Raw genomic sequence first — 23,855 nt, 5'->3', positions numbered from 1 at the left:
AGAACTCTGAGAACAAAAGCTGTCTCCAGGAGACAAGCAGAAGTCAAGTGGGCCACATAATCTCCCCGTGATGAAGACCCTGATGGCAGAAGCAGTGTGAATAGAAGCAACTTGTGGCCCTGATTGGAGGAGCACTTGTATGGGCAGTTAGTGTCTAGAAGTGCAGGAGACTTGTTAAGTGTTCTGTTGACATGTAGGGGGATAGAAAGTTACAGGAGGGAGCTTGGAGGTGTGTACAAGGGATGTTAGAACCTGCAGTAAAGGATTTGGGTCGTTCACACGCCTCAGTCAGTAAGTCAGTGCCTTCAGATGCAGCAGGTTTCCCTTCCTCACTTCCTCCCTCCCTCGCTCCCTCCCTCCCTTCCTCCCTTCCCCTCTTGCTCCTTTCCTCCCTTCCTCCCTTCCTTCCTTGTAATTGTGTTCCAGGTCACCAAGTTCTGAAGCCCATTTTTACCCAAAAAGCAACACTGTGTTTGAGAGAAGTCAAAACAGAAGAAAAAATAAAAATTGCAACGCTATTTTTTTCGAGTGTATATAAAGTCAACTCTTGAAAGTGTTAATGTGTGTACGTAACATCATATAACTAGTCAGAAAACTATTTGTTTTATGTTTCCAATCCTGCTAAGTGCTAAAAATGTCATACAAAGAGATGGTTCTCAGCTTCCACTGTATTCAGCAAAGTCAAGAGCATTCAATACCTCTGAAAAGAAGCTGAGAGCCTTTAAGTAGTAGAATCCTCAATAGAAAGCTTTGCTGTAACTATTATTTTTTGATACTTATTTTCTAGGTGCAACTTTGGCACAAACATGTCATACAGAAATAATTTTTTATTGAAATGTATATTAGAAGACATGTTAATGGCATACTATGATGCCATAACATACGTGTGCATCAGGTGTTTAGTGCGGTGCACGTAGGGGATCTTTTGAGAGTTGCTTTCTTCCCAGAAAGAATCCATATTGTCTCATAGGCATGACATATGTGGGAGAATATGACATATGTGCTACTTCTGTCCTGGCTATTTATTCCTCTCCTTTTTAGGACTTTTTTTATTTAGTACTTGGAAACCCAAATTATCTCAAGATGTTATAATCATCAATCAATAGCATGACATTATTCGGTTAAAAAAGTTACTTGCATACACTAAAGACTTACAGAGCTGTTACTATTTCACAATTTAAACTAAGATGGCTATGATTCTATAGTGCTTTTGTTCAAACAAGATTTGCATCTCATTAATTTCTTAAATGCAAAATATAAAGCTTAGAAGTAACCAAGTCTGTAATGTTCTGGTTTAAATTCATCAAATACTAAAAATTAGGTAATAGGATCTGTGATTATTTCCTCTTTTGCTTTACAACATCCAGAACACCAAGAATAAGGGGATTTAAGGCATTCAGTTTGTTGCCCATGTGGCTTACAATACACTCTATACAATATTTTATATTAAAAAAACAAAAAAACCCAAAAACCTAATTAAACATTCTTGCTTTGACTGTAGTCTAGGTAGAAATGTAGCTTCATGAGATGTAGTTAGCACAGAAACAATAAACTGATAAATGCAAATGAGAAGTAGCACTAATACTGCTACTTTGAGTTCAGTGCATCATAAACTGAACTGCACAGCTTCCAGCTAATCCTGTGTATGTAGGCGGATCAAGCGCACATTTTGCCAAATGGAATGCAAACAATATCGAAATGGTCTTCTGTAAGGAAATGCTAAGATTCACACAGAATCTGTATAATGTTGATGATTTTAATAGGGAGGAAGGAGTAAAAACTAATGAAGAATCTCATATCTGTAGGGCATACAAGTGTTAGCGCCTATATGTAATGAGTTTCCATAATGAAGAAAGAGATATTACAACATAATAACATATTATGTTATTTGGGCACTTGCATTGGTTTCCGCCCATAACATTTCTAATACATCTAGATTTTTTTAGATAAAAATCAGATTAAATGAATAAGTTGAAGTTGTCATAATATTTACACATTTAAATGGTCCCAAGTTGCAGTATTTCGTATGCATTTCACACCAAAGTAAGTAATTAGTAAGTCAAGAAAACATTCAGAATTAATTGCTACTCTGAAGATAGCACCTGACTATCACTTCTGATGTGCTTTCTACAAATTATGCCCTTCTGATGGCATGACATCTTAACTCTGCTTTCCACAAACATGATGGTAGAGGTAATAGATCATCAAGGTTTAAGCCTCAAGAATATTGGAAATGTATCTTTTAATGAAATGGTGTCACAGTGCTCAATTATTGTCACTGAAAAGTCAGTGGACATCTCCTGGATCTACTGAAGTACTCCAAGAGATTTTTTGTCTTTATTTTTTTTTTCTAATAATGGTATAGAATACAGCCTGCTCACTACAGATCTTGTGTTTTCTGATGGATTTATAGGGATCTGATATTTCAGCTGGAGGACTTCATTTCAGTGAATGTGAAATTCACTTCAAATTGGATGCTTTCAAGAGTCAAGTAGAAATGATAGAACAGAAGAAAAAAATATATAGATATATTGGTATCATATATAATATGTGGATGATAGCTATGATACTAATGGAACCTTATATTGAATTCCTTTAATTAATTTCCTTAATTTCACTTTAAAATATTAATAACCATTCTGCTATAACCAGTGCTACTTATCCAATATGTAAATAAAGTGAGGCAGGAAGAATTTTTTTATCATTGCCATCAGCAAAATCATAGCAAAACACATTATAATTAGAATATTATGTTTGTTCCACCAACTTAATATGATTAATCACCAACTTTAAAAAATGTCAAAGAAAAGCGTAAGAGGAACAGGATGAAAATGAGAGGCTTATGAGAGATACAGCCTGAAAAGCTTTGTATTTTCTTCAGGTAGCAGCAATATTAAAAAAGAATTTGAGGACCTTACCTAGTGAGAAGTGGCATGGGATCTTTCCCTTTCAGTCATTATTATTTTCATCCCAAGGAATTTAGATGCTGGATTCCATTCATGTTTGAAAAGCTTCTTCATAATAAAGAATTTAGCAAATCTAAGAAGAACTTCTGTAGTATTTTTAAATTCCTCTAAAAGATGTTCTTCTATAATGTTGAGAAACAACAATAAAAAGGCTGTTTAATTTAATTCTAGCTTTAGAATTTTGAATATTATATTTTATTATTCAGTCAAGTGTTCTGTACTTTAAGGTATTTCTTAAGCACATGACCAAGACAAAGATTTGCTTCTTTGTACCTCTTAGACATCAGATAAAAACATGCATTATATCAAATTGTGTCATGAATATAAAATGACAAGATGATAAAGACAGATTAAAGGGAACATAGTCATTTTTCCTCATCCTCTTCTGATGGGATACAAGAAAACAAGATTGTCTTCTTTCTGTTTAGCTTTTAAAGTGAAGAAAGAGAGAAAATACATTCTCTACTTCTTGATTGCAGTGTCCTAATTCTCACAGCGTAGAGCTAGTACACAGTGCTTTCACATTACAGAAAAAAACACTAAAGGTGTAGGTTTAGAATGTTCATTGAGGATTTAACTAACATGATGCAAAAACATATCAGATTTTCTTGTACTTGAGAATAAAAACTAGTTAACAGCTGAAAATCAGCTGAAAATAGGGGGAAAAAAAAAAAGAGCAGTCATTTCCTTTGAACTTATTTGGATGTTCTTGAATGTAGCAATGATATTCCCCTGAATATTAAAACAGATTTTAGATTTCATTTTTTAGTTATGTTAATTTGACACTGATACTGAAATGACTGTTTATATTTTATGTTTGTATTTCTTCTGTTCACTTGAATCATTTACTTCTTGTTAGATTACGAAGTTAGGAAGTTCCCTTATGAGTCAAAAAAGTTTGTTGTCACCTTTAAATGTGTCTTTCTGTTTGATAGTCCTTAATTTAACGTGTACGAAGATGCACAGTATATTGCTACTGATTTGAATTTGGCTTCATTACACAATTTCTTACTTTCTGATAAATCACACTTGTGCATGTGGCCTACTTAAGCTTTTCTGCATATCACTAGCTAGTAGTAGTACCTGCACATAGTATACATAGTTCAGGAGCATTCCAACAGTTTGCATTTCTTTATTTGCAGTGTTTCAAATGATCTGTATTCATATCGAACTTAATGTATTCATTTGTTCTATTTTAGATATGATACGATTTTCTCTAGCATCATAAAGGCTCTACAAAGAAAGAATCACTTGTCTTTGTAAGTTAGCAATAAGACAAGGTCTGGTCTCACTAAGAGTGTACCTTTCATTTGTCTGCTACTGAAAAATGTGTTCCAGGCAAGCTTACTTTGATATTCATTAGGCAGTGTGAAAGAACACCTCCTTCTGAGCCATGCTAAATGATCAGAGATGTTACATCTTTGCTGTAGTTTTATGTTCCTGCTTTCAGTCCATCATGCTTGGTTTTCTCCCAGGGGGGTAAGGCTAACCACAAAGAGATAGGTTTCTGCAGTAAATCTTCTGAGGATTAGTGAAAAAGGGATAAATCTTCTGTTGATTTCTGAGAAAATTAATTTTGAATCTGAAGAATCAAAATGTGTGACACGGACTTTTTGAATGTGTCACAAAAAAAATCAGAATGACGGACATGACATAAATAGTAGGGAAATCTTAATGTTCTAAGGACTTTAAGCTACTTTATTGTAGCTTCAAATCTGGTATAAAAGGTACAACCAAGCTACCTTCAATAAAAGTGTCATGTTATTTTTTGCCTTTAAAACATATTTCAGTAATACTACTGTTAAAATTTTGAGTATGAATATGATTTTCTCTCATCCGTTTCAGAATTACAGATGGATGAACTAGTCTTATGGATTTTTTCTAACAGTGACAACCCAATTTTCATTATAGTTTTTCTATTCATTCGTAATTTTTACGAATGTTTTCATTATCCGGTTTTATTTGCTGGACAGTCTATGGACACAGTTCAGCTGTTTTTCACTCATTAAGGTGGGTAGAATTTTACTCATACACTGATATAATATAATTCCCTATTCTTGCTGAGTTACTTTTCCACACCTTCAAGCAAAAGACACCAAAAGAACTTTCCACATAGCTCTTGACTATAAAAATTCCTGTGAAGTAAATATATCTCAAACATGCATCCTTTTTCAAGCAGATGGATTTCAGTAGACTCAGTGATGGACTATGTTAATCTCAAATTTGAGTACCAGTGTCACTGACTGAATGTCCCAATCTCATACAGCAGTCATTATGGCTTGCCTTTTCATGTACTAGTTAATCTTTAGACTTTTCCTCTATTTGTTCTCATTAACAAAAAAGACTAAAATAGAAAACACTGTCCACCTAATTCTGCTCTTTTGACTCAAAAAATATCGTGAATTTGATCCTTTATTTTCTGGCCTGCTCTCATAAGACCGAGGATAGTTTAGAAATATTCCTTAGTATTCTTCTAGAAATGAGGCAGTGCTGCAATCATATGGTCTGTCCTGTAAAAAGTTTTCAATACATTTATCAATTTCAGACAAATTTATAGAGGATTAAAGGTCTTGAAGATAATTAAAATACAACAAGTTTCATGAGATCAGCAGTTATTAGTTCTGTTTGTCCAGCTGTTAAGACCATCAGCACACATATGCTTTCTGGCTAGAAGGATCACACACACCCTGCAGTCAGCCACAGCACATGCTGTCTCTTGTCCATCTGGGGCAGCTGCAGAATAAGCTACAGGAGAGGAACTGAAAGATTTGCAAGGATTTTGGAGGTACAATAAGAAAAGTATGATTGGAGAGCAACTTAGAAAATGAAGGACACTGAATATTACAGAACTATTGCCCTCCAGATCACCATGTTATTAAGTTATTCTATGTGAGTGTCTTATTCGACAAGTATAGATTCTGCTTATGTAAAATGAGATGTAAAAGATTTGCTAGATTAACTAAGGCTGGATTTTTATTTTATTTTAATTATTTTTTTTTTATAATAATAGTTTTCTCAGAGAAAATAGCTGTAGAAGTTCTGCTTTATCAGACAAAAATAATAAAAGTAGCAAAAATCTTTGCATTGTTCATTGACCATGTTAGTGAAATATTTACTATAAAGCAGCATGCTTTTGTTCAGCTGATATTTCTGCATCTATGGAGTTGGCAAACTACTTAGATCTTCTATTCTTGTAAATTATTAGTGCTATTACTGTTAACTGTAGACTAGCTACAGACATATGGTAGCTTGAAGTTGTTTGATGTGTTCACTTTGAAGTTGTCTTCAGCTGTCCAAAGTTCGTTATTCACAGTTTGTGACAGATCCTCACCATTTCACATAGTCTCAACTGCTCTCTGATTGCATGACTGCAGCTTCACCAAAAACATTTGAAACTTAGATATCATATCAATATTCATATGCAGACTCAGGTATTCTCCCTAAGGAACTGACACAATACAACTTTTGGCTTGATTAAAAATCTACTTGCATTAACATTCAAAAATATATCACAATCTTTGCAGATCATCTGTACAACTGTAGTTTTAATGATCCTAAGATGTAAAACAAAAAAGAAGATACCCCTAATCAGAGAAACAGAAAAAATTCATTACAGAATTAGAAAACCACTGAGATTAAGATCAAGGGGGAAAAGCTGAAGAGCTTTTTTAGCACCATATAATTTTCCATGTTTTCACCAAATGTATTAGCTGATATACAAACAGGTTATTACCACTAGCAGCAAATCAGAACTGATATGTTACAAAGAATTCATTCTTTTTCTTTTTTCTCCTGCCTTCATTCTTGACTTTATTTTATTTGCTTACATGAAGGCTAATCTGACAAACAGAAACTGCAAAATCAGACATATAATTGCTCACAGTTTAGTTCTAATTTCATCTGTTATTTTTCTTTCTGAGATTTAATCTCTGTTAAAATGTACTTCATGGATCTTAGTTACATATGTCAGCCTGAAATTTGCAGCACTCTAAGTTTCATCAAACTTCATTTACCTCCCAAATCAATTTGCTTTCTACATCTTCCTTGAGCCATTTATCTGGGCCTTGGGATTTCTCTACTGAAATCTCATCTTTTTATAGCTGCTTTAAACCCAAATGTCCTACATTCAGTTTGTAAATCATGCTGTCCACAAGAACAATATATGAGCAATGGGTCTGTATGAAGGGTTGAGTCTTAGGTCTCTCATGAGACTTGACTATTTTAATTAAGTGCAGAAATAGGTATTAAGGATCATTTGGCTTTATCCTGATCCTTAAATTGTACTAACTTTCTCTTCAATCCAATGCATTATTACAAGCAATACAGTTGAGATTATGTCACTCATGAAAATTAAGAACTCAGAGGACAGGCAGCTCAACTATAATCTCTCTGACAAGATCTGGGAACTGTTACTGTCATCCCGTCGGGAAAAAGTTATTAGCATGGAGTTTATAATTTACAGCATGTTGAAGTGACTTGTTCTCATTTTTAAATTTTTTTTATTCTACAGCTTCCTACTATGTCATCCAGGCAACTGTTTTGGGAGCTGGGAGATATGGTACAGGCACACGTTTAAGTCTTCTGGAAAACTCTTGAATTATTTATCTATATCAAACATTTTTGGTAGTTGATGATTTCTGAATGCTCAAAACCACTTGGTTTTAAAGGACATCAAGATAAATGGATTGAGAATTTGTGTACATAACAAAAAAAAAAAAAAAAAAAGAAGAAAAAAACCCTTGTATTTGATGTAGAAAATGTGCTCCATTAGTCTAGTAGTGTTTGAAGAAAAAGTTCATAAGTATCTTTCACAGCGAGGACAGATGACTTCTGATTTAGAGAGATAATGGAAATGTTTACTTTACATGACATTGATTTTTGTATTAAGCCATGCTCAATGTCCTTTGAGATACCAGTTCTGCAAGTAAACAAGGTTTATACAGAATTGCTATAGGTATGGAGGCATAAATACTAACAATCATGTGAAGAACGTATAGAAGATTCTGAACACAAAAATAAAAGTTTTATTTGCTTGCAAAATAAAAACAAGGAAAGTGAATCTTATATCAGATAATCTTTTCAAGGAATATTTAAATCTCACCCATAACAAAACAAGGCTATGAGAGTAGTTTATAACAGGCATAATCTTCTTGATGTGCAATTGCAATAACAATGATCTTTTGTTTTGTTAAAGTTAATGATCCTTAACTTTGCCTTGGGGCATCTGTCTCACCTGCTAATCTTTAACTTCAAGTATGAATAGCAGTGTCATAGTGATGCTCTGTTTTAGAATTAAGGAAAATACTGTTACGGTCATAAGGCTATACTTTTATAGATTTGTGAAGTGTATGTCTAGGGTGAGGTGGTTTGTCTGTGATCACAGAAAATCTGTGAAGTGTGGAGGGCAGTGGGATTTGTGAATCTTACCTATTTCTTGCAAAAGTTGTCTCTTCAGAGTTTAAGGAGGTTAATATCCTCAGTGTTCGCATCTTTTGGCTGTGAAAACAGGAATGTATTATTAATGTGCAATGTTCCCTTATGACAGTTTGTTATGCAGTTGCTTTTTTTTTTTTCTTTTGAGTTTCCAGAAAGTGCCAATAGATGAAAATTAATGGATTGTAATACATTCAATAAACATACCTCGAGTCAATATTTAGACTGCTTGGTTTTGTTTTGCTTTAATTTTGGATGTGACTTTTCAAAGTTTAGCTAAATCTACTAAGTATCAGCTGAAAAAAAATTGGTAAATTTGACTGGAGACTACCACTTTGCACAGGTGCAAATCATTTGGATCATATGGTAATTTATTGGGAGCTAAGGGCACAAATCCAATTTGCAAGAACAGATGCTCATCTCCTTTCTCTACATGAGAGACAGTGAAAGTAATAAAATAGAAAAGCCCCGGATTCTGTGTTCCGGATTCTGTGTTTTTATGATGTGATGTTAAAAACAGAAAGATAAGGAATTGGAGAGTGGAAAGTTCATGGAGGCTAGTGTTTCCTTAAAAAAAAAAAACAACAAAAAAAAACAAAAAAAACCAACACCTTGATTTATCTATGCCATTTATTTACAACTTCGACTTTGGTGTTATTATTATTATTATTTTTTTTTTTCCCTATGCTGCACAATTTCCCCCAGCACAACTCCCTTCTTTTCTCATCTCTCCCCTTTTCTTGATCTCCGGTGGCTTTTGAATCCATTATGGTGCTCTGCATGAAACAAGCTCATGTCAATTCACAGTCTTTCATCTTCTTTTTAATTAATTTCACTTGTTTTGTCGGTGGCAGCATAAAAATATCTGTCGCAGTTTATTAAAATCTTACATTATGAATATGTATTTAAGATATAAACTTTCAATATTTTTTGCACATAAACTGCCTCACAGTGAAATGTGGAAATGGGAGGTGGAAGGAGAAAAAAAAGAAAAAAAATCTTTTTTTTTTTTTTTTTTTTTACAGAAGAGAAACAGGCCATTTATTCTTGTGTAGCTTTAAACCATAATATTAAAAATATTTCAGGTTGTAGTTAACATTCTGGAAAAATAAATCAATAAATAAGCTAATGAACCTCATAGTCAGAATTCAAAGGGTGTATAATTAAATGTTCTAGAAGCAATGTATCCATTTTCACTGATGGCTTTGATTTTGTTCAGCACCTTGACATTCATTTTTCCTTTTTTACAGTGTTCGTGAACTTTCTTCTGTTATTGAAACCTTCAGGCTACAGCAAAACTACATACAACGTTTTCCAAATATGACTTTCAAGTAGTATTGAAATTTTTTTCAAATGACTTGAAAATCTGTTCCTCTGTTGAAAATTTATTTCCTTCCTCCAGTCAAGGATCTTGGACTGCTTTTCAAAAACAGACTTAATCAGTTATCTTTTAAAATTAATAATGGCCAAAATTAATTTATTAGTCTTAACTTTCAGAATATTTAACTACTTCATTTTCCATCTTTTTTAGCAACAACATATACTGTTCTCCAAATGACTTAAGTGATGTCAAAGCAGAACACATTCACTAGGTTTGTCTCAAACTTTGCACACATATAAAAAATTTTGTGTGAACTTTTACTAATGCCTACATGGACTGCAACATCTGTTCTGTGGTCTTGCTTACAGAAGCATCTCTTCCAAGAAACCATTGCAGGATATTGCTGGTAGAGTAATCCTTAAATCATCAACTGGGCAATATACTGACCCTGCGTATATTCTCTCTGCATTTCTCATGTTTACTTCTTTTCTGATTCCTTCTTATATCTTTCTAATAATTCGGTCCAACATATTGCAAAGTCTGATTGAGCATAAATGCAGATTTCAGTCAATTTTGCTAAGGCTATGATCATACTGAGAAACCATTAGAGAACCCTTTCCACTATAGTGAATAAGTATTTACTTAGATCTTTGTTGCCAACTCTTTCTTATTCCCAAAATGAAAATTGAAAACACAGTGTTTCATAAGCTACTGCCCCTGGTCTGCTTTGCCAATTTTTTTCTGGTTTAATTCATGAAAAAAGCTGGGGCTTCAAATAGAAGATAATGATTGTAGAGAGAACTTTAATTTCTTAAGGAAATATGATGAAATTATTTAGTTGGAGATCTATTGTGGCAAGACCCCAGAACATTCTAAGCCTTGAATTTGTCCAAAACTTTCCTGTGTAGAGAGTTCTTCAAAAGCTTTAAGTTTAAAAATAAAGAAAACAAAAAGCTTTTTCATAACTTTTAAACAAAGGAAGCTCAAGTATGGTCAGATAGAATAGAAACAAGTAGAATGAATGTGATATTCTGCTGAGGCCTTGCGGGCAAATTCCTGCTTCCAAGTTTGGTTTTTATCAGTTCAATAACTTTCAGCTGGAGCAAACTCTGCCAGGTCCCTTTTGGCTTCTGCAGAGCTGCTCTTTCTGTCATTTCTGTGGTCTCCCTCAGAGGTGGGCGACTAGTATGGGTACAACTGATATGCAAGATAAGAAGTGACAGCTGCCCTGGGACTGCTTGTTCCCTGATGCCTTTCCCTGAGCTACAGTTTGGTTGCCTCTGTTGTGACTTATGCTTGGCTGCTCCCAAAGAAGCAATCTCTTCTTTCTGCAGGATTACACAGACATTATCGTTTTGAAGGAACATGAAGATAATATATAAACATAATAACATGTAAACTGAGAATGAGATACCATCCGTTGCACAGTGAAGTAACTGTCTTGGATTGTTTGGAAAAATAAAATTGATTTGGGAACATAAATAAATCAACTTACTAATAACCAGAAGGAAGATTTGTGAAAACTGAATTTGGCAGAAAGGTGGTAGGTCTGAGGCATTTGTTTTTAATTGTCCACAACTTCAGCAACTATCCAGGTGAATATTTTGGTTCTGTCTATAATAACTGAATACTCAACCCATCCAGAGGTAAATCACCTCTTCTATTTCAGACAGCAGTCTGTAGAGGTGCCTCTTTTTTTTTTCTTTTTTTTCCTGATTGAAGGAGTAGAAGAAACTAGGCACCAAAGTTTTAGTTGTGTATTTGTTGCCTAGTGTTGGTGATATTGTTCACTTCAGACTTCTTCAAAAGACTTAGAATGTTTTGATCTAGTGTTTTTTAAATGAGGCATCTCAAGATTTCATTTCATAATCACATAGATTTTATTTCTAAATAATGAAATATGACAAAGTAAGAAAACAAACCAACAAAACCTGCCATGTTTTAAGATCAAAAAAAGACTTCTGTTTGAAAGAAATACCTGTTTAAATTTGGAAATGTTTTCAATCATTGGAATTTCCTAAAACACAGAAATCCCTTAAATCCTTGCTGAGCTTTACTGGCAAAAAATAAGCATTGAGAATTCACACAAACACATTTGCCAGCAATCTGGCTTCAGGAACAACAGAAAATAGATAGAAGAATTTGGAGTGGGTGAAAAATCATGAGTGGGCACAAGACAAATCTCTATCTATCTATCTATCTATCTATCTAGTACCACCACATATACACACAGGCTGCTCTGAAATTAATGATGTGTAAATGCATAGCTAATGGTGGTGACTAGTAGAAGCTGTTTTGTAGCTGACAATTTGCTCTTATCAAATGGTGTTCTTGTGCAAGTTGTAGTAGTTTCCATGGAAATAAATATGATGCATTAATTTAGGAGCAAACTATGCATGCTTGAATGTTGAATACAGTACACTGGAAGTGTTTTTACATAACATATATGGTATGAAAAGAATTATTTTTATATTGTGAATATTTATTTATAGTAGATTTACATACAGCGTTTTATTTATTTATGTATTTTATCTAGTCATGGTCAGAAAAAATATTTTTTTTCAGTACAGTTGGAATTGAAAAATGAAGCTGGATAGTCAAAATACTTTTCAGGATTCATTAACATTATTGTGCCTGTGAAACACAAAAAGTACTTGCAAATAAAATATTTCTAGAAGCAAGAATCACCTTATTACGTTAGTTTTTCCCGTAAAACTTTTGGAGAACTAGAAAAGCTATTCCAATAGACGACATAGCCATGATATTGTGATGTTATTAAAAGAAATAGCTTTTCTTGATTTTTTAACTTATTATTAGAACTTGAATTTCAAGTAAACGTAGATCATTTGTTTAGTTCTAGTTGACTAATATTATTGTCTAATAATAAAGATCACTGCTAGTTTGCTTTTCTTCATAATATGCTTTTCTTCAGTATACTCACCTGCTAAAATGGATTTTCAAAATATATATAGGTATATTTGACATTTTACCCGTTTAGAATCTGTTTGTCAACTACTTGCCTATATATACTTTTTTTCTTCTTTTTTAGTAAAACTCACTTTGACATTTATTTTACAATGTCACTATATAACCTATGGAAAAAATATTCCAAGGAATCAAGGAAGGAATTTTCCTCAGATTTCATTAATTTTTCAGAACTTTACTTCAGCTTTAAATAATCTGCAGAAATAAGTAGGAATAGAACAAGATCCTGAATATGACAAATTTAACTAAAATTATGGATGATAAATTACCTTCACTGACCACTAAAAATACAGTTTAGATGAGCATAATCTGTGGGTAATTTAGTAATAAGTATTAAGTCTCAGTTGGCTTCACAGGTTTTACAATGGAATGTTCAGTTTTTGCTTGCATGCTGATTTTTCTATATTGATGCTTTATTTCTTTAGTCTTCTGTTACATGCTGCTGAGCGAGGTCATCTTGTCATATATTCTGAAGGAGCTAATGGAACATAATAGTATGTCTTTTTTGTGGAATCTACCATAATAGATTGTGATGCACTTATGAATATAAAACTTGTAAAACCTAAGTTTTGATAAACTATAGGTTTTACTGAATCTAAAAATCAGCCATGTTTAAGAAGGCAAAAATGTACATTATGGTGTGTACTGAACCAAACCTTAAAATCCTTTTCCCATCACATTTAATGAAAATGTAACAAAAAAGATGAGATAGATTTGGGAATGGGTAAAGAAATATGGATGTTTTTCTTTCTAGGTCAGTAATTCAAATCTATCAGACTTGATGGAGATCTATAATTCCATCAACCTTAATGCTGTGAGGAAAGAATTGCTTTGTTAACAGCCTGACTCCAGTTAATAGTAAGCAAGTATCCATGTGGCAAATACAATTTTGTATCTTAGTGGGAAAATTCAGGTTCCAGTTCTGTCTAGAAAAACAGTAAATTCACTCATACACTCAGCAAAATCAAGATCGACTTTAACTCTCCAGTCAATTAGTAATTATGCATTCCTAGTTAGTCTAGTGGATTTAAGGTTGCAATAAACTGGTGTTGCTTCAGTCAACACAGTGAACTACCCATATTTATACTTTTATCCCAGTATATACTTGTATATTTATATATTTATCCCAGTCAGGCTTGAATTTATTGTCAAGAGTGACTCCAAAAAAATAAAAACTATGGATGGCACTACATGGAGGATCTGTGGAACTGGTGAGACAGAATATTCTGACTTTTTTTTCTTTCAGAGAATGCCAGCTCTCTATAATAAAAATGGTTTGCAGGCATGCATCACCATCAGTAGCAACATATTTCTGAAGGTTCTAAAGTTCAGTAAAGTTGAATGAGCAGGATACTCAACTCTACTGATTATCAGGATAGGCGGAGCCAGAAACTGGAAAGTCTTACTTCTTAAGTAAATACCCTAAGGATTTTCTTTTGAAAAGTTGTAAAATGTTATTTTTTATAATATAAACAAGTCTCCACAGCCAATATGGTAGCTAAAACCTTAACGTTTTTCAGTAAGAAACTCATGGTATTCCTCAAGTATAAGGAAATCTAGGTACAGTTATCAACTTTATAGCGTACTTCAGAGGCCTGGAAAATGCCTTCTCTCGTGGCCATGCTTGGATGATTTTGAGATAGTGTATTACATGTCTCTTTGTCCCACATTTCTTTGGTATGTTTTTTGAGAAACAAATATCAAAGTTTTTCAGTACTTTTCAAACTGCATTCCTGGTTCTGGCAAACCTAAGTGATTTCTACATCAAATATAAGTAACTGTCTTCTTGCCACAGTGTTAAACTTACTCAAATCTTATTTTACTCTTTATGTACATACAATAGAGGTGAGGTGTTTGGAAGAGGACAAATACAAGATACATTTACTCAGATTTCTGAATAGGAAGAAAAGCAACAGAACATTTCTGTAGTCTTTTAATCAGTAGGGAAAGATTTCTATCTTGCTGAAATAATGCAGCAAAATTTGCTAACTCAGGGACGTAGAAGCAATATCTATATCTCATAGATGTGCTGCAGTTAACAGTGTCTACTGAAAAACCATTGCAGATAACTTCATTATGTAGCAAATTGTACAAATCACAGTTGATTATTTAACCCTCGTGCCTAATTTTTGTCAGTACCTAAAATACCATTTGTTGTAACTCATATCTGCAGTATAGGAGAGAACACTTCTTTCAGCACAAGGTAAATCAAAATAAAAATGAGTTCTTGTACATGCAATAAAGAAGTTCTCAGTCATTTACAAGAATTGAACCCCAAGCAACATCTTCAGAATAAGAGAAAAAAAAGTCAATCAGGAGAGTGTAGGAAGCAGAAGAAAAGGGAAAGCAGAGAAACCTTTAAAATATTTGTTTTATTTGTGTAGCCATAGCCACAGCTTTTAGTCATGATTAATGCATGTCACTGATGCATCACTTAGCATTTGTTTTTATTTAAAGAAACTAAGTAGGAAGTATTAAAAGCTTCTCAATTCAGGCTTTCAGGAAGAGAAGAGAAGAGAAGAGAAGAGAAGAGAAGAGAAGAGAAGAGAAGAGAAGAGAAGAGAAGAGAAGAGAAGAGAAGAGAAGAGAAGAGAAGAGAAGAGAAGAGAAGAGAAGAGAAGAGAAGAGAAGAGAAGAGAAGAGAAGAGAAGAGAAGAGAAGAGAAAGGAAAAGAAAGGAAAAGAAGAGAAGAGAAAGGAAAAGAAAGGAAAAGAAGAGAAGAGAAAGGAAAAGAAAGGAAAAGAAGAGAAGAGAAAGGAAAAGAAAGGAAAAGAAGAGAAGAGAAAGGAAAAGAAGAGAAGAGAAAGGAAAAGAAAAGAAAAGAAAAGAAAAGAAAAGAAAAGAAAAGAAAAGAAAAGAAAAGAAAAGAAAAGAAAAGAAAAGAAAAGAAAAGAAAAGAAAAGAAAAGAAAAGAAAAGAAAAGAAAAGAAAAGAAAAGAAAAGAAAAGAAAAGAAAAGAAAAGAAAAGAAAAGAAAAATGGTCACTGATGGCATAAAAATAAGGCCAGAATTCTGATGCCTTACAAAGAGGAGAGAAATTATAGGCAAGATCTCCACAGCACTTCGGAAAATGCTACTGAGGTACTCATACTACGGATGTTTGTAACTCCTGCTAAATAGGTAGAGAGAATATTAGTGTTTTCTTCCAGTTTGAAGGAAATTGAGGAAAACAGTCTTGAATTATAGCGTAGGCATTTTGCATTAAGGAAAGTGGTTTCATTCTTTTTCAGGAAAGGAATAATGGAAAGAATAAAAATACTGAAAATTGCTGAAGAAAGTAACATAGTGATATTCTCTCCCGAAAGGTCTGAAGGACTAAAATAAAAACTATTACACTACAGAGAGAAATAAAATGCAGCGATTCCAAAACTTTGGTCAAATTAGCCAAATGAATGTATGTGAAAAATGCCATTAAATGTTTTCTTGTCCCATCACTTCCCCTATGCCAAGGAAAGCTGCGTGACTTCTCAAAGCGATAAGTAACTAAACTCTTGTATAATGAGACATTTTTCTTATAAGTAGATGAAGTGCAGAGTTGGAGGAAAGTATTCTGATATTTAGAGCACTTGTGGATTTTAATGTATGCTAAAAGAGGGAAAGAAGCAAGAAAGCACACATGGATCTTTTTTATCTGCTACTTTGTGTATGTGGTAGCTGAGTGCAAACTGTTCCTTGGTACTGTTTCGCATCCTCTTTGGTATGAGAGCATATTCGTAAGTGTTGACTGAGGAGATAAGACTTAGGAATTTTAACAATTTTTAGACATTAATATTCTAACAATACTAAAGAGGTTATGAGATATGGTAGAGAAGTATTTCTTCCTCTCTGAGGCTCCCATCCATAATCAATACTGAATAGTACAGGGAATTTTGTATATTTATGTGAGGGGGGAAGAAGGCACTCTTAAAATACATAGACAAAGAAGCAAAATAGGCTGATATAAAGGATTTGCTCCATCATCAGTAGTTCTTTTTTAAAGGGTTATATTGCTATTTTAATTCAGTCAGTCTCTCTTGTTTTAGGAAGTTCATATTTCCTCAGGTAGAGAATGTATCTCAGTTAAAGAGAATATAAATAGATAAGGACTCCTATATAGATCATTTTAGAAGGTCAGATTATTAATCAATACTAATTTTAAATCAAAGAAGTCCTTCTCTTTCCTGCTATATTCATGTCCAAATATCTTCAGTAGTTTACAAATACACATTATCTTAAAAATTCTTAAAGATTTTGAAATTTTAAATGCTGTATTTCAGCTCCTTAAAATGTCATACACTATACAGGCAATTGATATTCTCCTTTGATATTAATATTAGTAAATTTGTTCTGAAATTCCTTTAAACATTTGTGTCATTTGGCCATACAGCATAATAAATTACTGTAGTATGTAGGGCTTCTGGGTGTAAGCTGAGTATCTTGCTGCTGCCCTAATTGAAATGACTGATACTTTAAAGAAATTGTAAGTGACGTGATCAGTAGGGGTTAATAACAATAAGAAAATATTTTTATACTAAGTTGATTATAGATAATTTTTGTGAGACCTTCAAGGAATATTTACACTGAAAAGCAATATCTCATGTTTCTGTAGAAACACAGAAAATTGTCTGAAGATGTGATTAAAAAAACTGAAGAATTCAAAGAAAATATTTTAAGTTAAAAAAAAAAAAAAAAAAAAAAAAAGGGAAAAAGAATATGGAAATACAGAAGAAAAAAAAAAGGAGAATTAAATTGCTGAAGAATTCAAGAGGCTAGTTAGAATTCCAAGCAGCTTAGCACAATTGGGGTTCAAGTCAGAGAAGCAAATCAAAGTGAGATTCAGAAACTAAAGATCATTCCTGTCAAATAAAATTAACATGAAAACAAAAACTTCCTGTTTTAAATTAGGAATGTACAATGCTGCTTAAATTATCAGCAGCTGAAACTGTTCAAAGGAAAATTTATGGTCTGATGAAAAAATGTACATTCTTCAGAACTATGTGTAAAAATAAGCCTCACATGCAGTCATGGAAAATAAAGAAGAATATATTGATAGCCTGTGTAGACCTGGTGTGTATGAAGGTATTGTTTCATTGAGGGATCACAAAGTAAGGAGTTAATTAGAATAATTTCCATCTTTAAAAGTTACAAACCTCTGAATGAAATGAGAGACAATCAGCTGACTTCTAAAAATAAATGCATCTTCTCTTGGTTGAGAAGGAGAGTGGTTCTCTTGGTTTATTAGGAGAGTGAAGAGATTATTTATTTATTTATTTATTTGCTTGTTTTGTATAGGGAAAGAATATTTTCATAGATTAAAAAGAAACATAATTAAATGATAACTAAATCATCTTAATTCCAAATCTGGATCTCAAGTGATGAGACTAAATATGGCTCTTTTTCCATAATGTTATTTAAAAAAAAAACCCAAAAACCAAAAACCAAAAAACAAGGAAAATAATCAAAAAAGCAAGTTCAAAAACTGAATTCTCTAATTCTTCTACTAAAACAGAGGTGAAGATTTTTGTTAACAGATCAAAGAGAATGCCTTATGTAAAAGACAGGTGGTACAGTATTCAGTAACTCTTTTGCTATTATTTTATCCTAGATGATTTGCTTTTTTATTTCCTAAGTGGTTAAGTTCTTTTCTGCGTTCCTCTTTTCATTTTTTTTCTTCCCTTATTGCTTGTTACCCTTGTGCTTTATTTTTCTTCAAAATTTTTTTTCTTTTTCTATTTCCCTCTCATTTTCCACAGAAGATTCCCTCTCTGATTCCCTGAATTTTGTGCTCCTTTAAACAATCTCTTCAGTTTTTTCTTCCCTCATCTTCTCTTCTCATGACCCTCCTAGCTGCAGGCAACTTGACCTCACAGGATGTAACACTTTATTTTTTATTTATTTATTTATTACTAAGACCACAACTGAAAGACTCATATACTAATATAGGCCACTGTGCAGAAAGAAAGTGTTAACCCTTCTTGTATCTCAAGTGAAAACTCTCTGCTAAAATGCCTTTAAGCAATTGTAAAGTGGAATAACACTGGTTGCTCCTAATTGAATACTGCTCCTAAGCTTTTCTTGAGAACAAATACTTTGAATTAGAGTCTGGCTAGCAGCTATTAAGCTTGAAACCAATGCAAACCTTCTCTGATAGCTAGAAAAAGGGCTGCTTCTACTTTGGTCCCTGGTATCCTGCTCAGTGAAACCCTCTGGCTTTTCTGAAGCTGAATGTGAGATAGTCTCTCCTGTAAGTTATTCTTTCAGCACAAAGAAAATGAAAGAAACAGAAAATAAGCTATTCTCTGCATTAAGTAGTGGAACTACTTTTGCTCCCGATGATCCATGATTGAAGTAGCATTCCAAATATCTGCAGGGGGGAGCAGAATTTGAGGATTCAGGCAGCACTCTCTTCTGGCTTTGACTTAGCCACTGCCACAAACTCCTTGCTCTTTGCAGAACAGTCAGTCCTTGAAGAATGAATATCAACACCACACTAGGGAGTTCATGTCCTCACTGTGTATCTGGTAGCATACCTGCTTTTGCTTCCAATGAACTTTATCCTATCACAGAAGCAAGGTTTGCCCCTGGTTGTTTCCTACTCGTCTGAGGACAAAATAATGCATGAATGTTTGTCCCTAAGCAAGAATAATTTTCAAATACTTCTCTTCAACCCCCAGACATGAAGTTAAAAATCCTGTACAGCAATTTGTACTACCTGGAGATTTATGAGTCTATACCAGTTATTAAAATCAAATGCATAATCACTATTCTTGTGGGAGAAGATTCAGAGAGTAGGAGTCATTTAAAATGGCCACAGAAACCAATAAGATACATTGAGGAGAAAAGAACCAGATCAAATTCAATAGGGTATAGGTACTAAATGGTGGCCCTTTGATACATACAATAATTGAGGATTAAAATAAAAGTTAGGATTGCTCACTGTCACTGGTCATTTACTATTTCTAAAAAATGAAGGCACTTCTTCATCTGCCAAAATGGTAACGGGCTCAAAATAGTGTCAGTGTTACTGCAGTGTCTCTGAAATTAACCCTCCCTATCACTCTGAATTCCTAATTTTCCAAGTTGTGCATAAGCACTTTCCTCAATCTATCCAGTACTTTATTATTCTAAGAACTTTCAACAGACTTTATATGTGTGGAGAGATAAAAATAAGAAGTCTCCGCCGTATCTTTTTTAAGAACTCAATTACCTTATATTTTAATGATAATTTAGTTTTTGCCCTCAATCTTGGCTTTGAAAAACCTTGAATTTAAAAAGGTTTTGGTAGAGAACAGAAGTTGCAGATCAGAAACATTTTCAACCAGAACTACCCGCATTTTGGTTATCGGAAGTGGCATTGCCAAAATGAAGTTTTAAATGAAGGGTTTCAGATAAGTTTTTTATAAATACATCAAATAAAAAACTGTCACACCCTTTCTTCCACTCTTTCCTACTTCATTGTTTTCTCATTAGCTTCTTTCTTCCTTTCATTAATAAAAATAAACACTACAACAACCCTACTGAGTGAAAACAGATGCAGATAAGTGAATTTGAAGTCTTATTTTACTTATCTATACTTACTTGCATGTAGGTGTCCTCATCTGCTTAAGAAAATGTGATGATTTACGTTTAGTCATTCAACTAATTTACAAGCTATCTTATTTTCCACCCCGGAGAGAATTTTTTAACAACGGGCATTTAGATTGCTTAAAAATCTAGCAAAGCTGGAATCACCACAGAGAAATAAATGTTCATCACATCTTCCTAAAGAATGGGAAATCAGAAATCTGGTGTTCATTTAGAGTAGTGACAAGGGCATGCATTTTGTGAAATCTCTAGCTTTGCTTCTCCAGTTAAAGAACTTGATAAAAACAGAACATTAAGACAGTAAGATATTTAGTGTATCTTCTATATTTCTTATACAGTTATGTGGTTTGCAAGAGTAGAAAGCAAGGTTCTCATAAGCAAGTCATTCAGACTAGTGTATGTGGAAAGCCACTTAACATGTACCGTGACTTGGATAATAACAGAAGATTGTCTTCATGGTAACTGTTTATGCAGATAGCAGGTAGTTCTCTCCTGAAGTTTCTGTTAATCATTAGCAGGTGACTTTAGCAATAAATATCATACAAGAGATTAAGGCTGTGATGTATTGCAAGACTCACATTTTAATTGAATTTGTCCAGGTTTTATTATTAAAAAAGGATATGAGAATCAAGGATAGATCAGTAAGCTACTGTGGGGAAAAAAGAGAGAGGCGAAAAAAAGTTCTATACTGAGTTCAGGGGAAGGAATGTTAATGAGGTGTTTTGATGTTTTGGAGCTACAGGCTTTCAACCATAGTCACTCACTTTCCCTTTCTTCCTTTCCCTGGTGGTTCTGGTTTTGCTCAACATAGGATATGCATCTGGCTCTGCACTCTTCTCTGTGGTACAATTAATGCTGGTTTTGCATGCCAACTTTCTTTGTCTCAAAATCACTAGGGAGAAAGAATGCTAGGGTAATTCTTTTATGTCATTTAATACAATAGTCTTCTTCACAGGATTTAGTTTGCAAGCGATTATCTTCACTATACATCATTAGGTTCCAACCAGCTCCAGTGCCCACTCTGTAAAATATTGTCTTGCCATTCACTGTGTCAAGCCTCAATTAATCCAAGAAGCATGCTTCTGTAATAGGTCTTGATGCAGTGCAAAATACTTTAATGGTAAGATTCACAGATTTTGCTTCACATTCTTCTTTTCTGTGCCTTTGTGTAAGTGATGCAACAGTTCATGAGGCAGATGTATATGTCATCACAGCAGCAGCAAAGCAGGCCCTGAAAACCATGAATAGAAGCAGTACTGCAATGTAATACTGTATCAGTGGGATATTTACTTTTGTTCAGCATGCTTCTGGAATGCTTAAGATTAAAAATCTTTCTCTACACAAAAACCATGATATATAGTCTTTGCAGGGAGGGAGAAATAGTGAAAATCTCCCCTCTTCCTTCCTTGTTTCCTTCACTTTATTATAGTCATGATAAGACCAAGGGTGAGAATCTAGGATAGAGGAAGAGAAAAGGCTGCATGTCTTCTTCCTAAAACATTTTCTCAGTGGCCTTTTCTCCCTTACATCTCAGAGTGGAAAAGGGTAGTGACACAGTGGAGCAGATTACAACTCTTCCAAAATAAACTGAAATTCCTGCATTTCCATTCCGCTTCTTCATAGATGCAGTACTGCAACCTCTTTTTCTTGTGTTATAAAAATAGAGACTGCCTTCTATTACTTTGCTGTTTATCAATTACCAATTCCATTTATTTTATTGTGGGAATATTTAATCATTATTTTTTCCTTTACTTGTTTGCACATCTGGATAATCTCCATAGCAACTGATGCATGCCAGGTGTCTGTTCAAAAGAATGCTATCCTCCCAGTCTCCCTCAGTAAATTCATCCCATTAATTGCCAGGCAGATATTAAAGAAAACCCAAGAGTGAATAGCAGATGAAAAAGGTATACTTCTTACTTGAACCAGTGTAAGCAATTTCTGTATCATATGCAATGGATGAAATGTATAAATCACACGAGTGTGATATAGATTGATATGCAAAATAATAGAACTGCAGCATTAATTGGAAAGTGAAGAAACTCATGCTTCAGAAAAAGTCCTGCTAAACTTACTAGCCTAAGATTGCATGCTGACAGCGGCTACTTTATTTATTTGCTTAATTATACTAAGGTAACATTAAGTTGTACAGTTAAGAATTCAAATATCAAGGAAATAAGATAATGAGGTGTTAAAACACATATTAATCCTGTATTCTCGCACTGAATTTTTACACATACTGAATTTCAACCATATATTTATATATTGTATATAAATATATATTTTCTCAAAACATAGGACTTTTGAATGCATAGAATTATTTCTTCTTTAGAATTCTAAAGGCAAGTGTATTTCCCCTTCCTGTTCAAGATATGAGAAAATAAGAAAATAGAAAAGAAATTATTACACTGAATATTACATAAATCATTACATTAAATCTTACATAAATCTTACATACATCTTTGTCCCCTTATGACAGATAATCTATTAATTTCTTTTTTTTACCATCTAATATTCAAGAACATCTCACCTGAAACTGATAAAGTACCAGTGCTCAACATTTGCAATTATTCCTATAAGCATTTACTGACCAAATATCAAGTCATTTAAGCTGCTTTATGTCATGCTTATTTTTGAGACCAGTTTGTTTTTAAGACTCTTCAGAATATTTGAAGATAATAATATAATTGCTCATCTCCAATCTCCTTTTGAAGTATTTGTTGGTCTATCAACAAGAATTTACTGTATTTGATCATGAAAAAGTTTTGCTACTAATATCTCAGGAACACTTAGATATGAAATTTTGTTGCAGTAAATAATCACATTTCTGGTCTGAAGCTATTTATTATAGAAACATGGAAGCATGGAATACTTAGAGTTGAAAGGAACTTTTAATATAATCTTGCCCAACTTCTCTGCAATGAGTAGGGACATCCACAGTTAGATCAGGTTGCTTAGAGCCTGGTCCAGCAGGGCTTTCTAGTCTGTTATTAGTAAATGAAGTAAGTTCATTCTCTCTTTCCCTTTCCCTTTACACCTCAATAGTATTTTCTGCTTCTCTCTCCCTCTCCTTTTTATTTTCCCCTTCATATTGTGCCAGTGAACTAAGTTGCACAATTATACTTTGAGTTCACGTGAAAAGGTGACTTTGTAAAAGAGCTATGCAATTTGATGAAGGATCATAAATGAAATTGAAGTACTTTTTCTTATGTCCCCTGCTCCTTAAATAAAAATTAATGTAACATGTTACTGTGTATATATAGAATAGCAGCAAAGTGCTGCTAATACTCTCCATACATATTCTTGAAAATTAAAATATTATTTTAAGAGTTATATAATATGCTTCTGTTGTTGTTTTTTTTTAAGTTTAAAAAATTTATACTTATTTCTGTTACATAAAAAGAAATTTTTATTTGTATTTATTTATTTATTTTTCCTGAGGAGTCATTACATTGAAGAGACTAAATTCTTTGGTCACTTGAATATTCTCACTTAAAAGAAAAAGGATTTTCTCCCAGTCATAGCTTCTACAATCTGTGCAACACCTCTTGTTTATCTTCTCTTTGTATAACACTAAGGGTAATGAC

Source organism: Tympanuchus pallidicinctus, unplaced genomic scaffold (genome assembly GCF_026119805.1).
Source record: "Tympanuchus pallidicinctus isolate F22 unplaced genomic scaffold, pur_lepc_1.0 scaffold5, whole genome shotgun sequence".
Lineage (NCBI taxonomy): Eukaryota > Metazoa > Chordata > Aves > Galliformes > Phasianidae > Tympanuchus > Tympanuchus pallidicinctus.
This window is presented reverse-complemented; position numbering follows the sequence as displayed.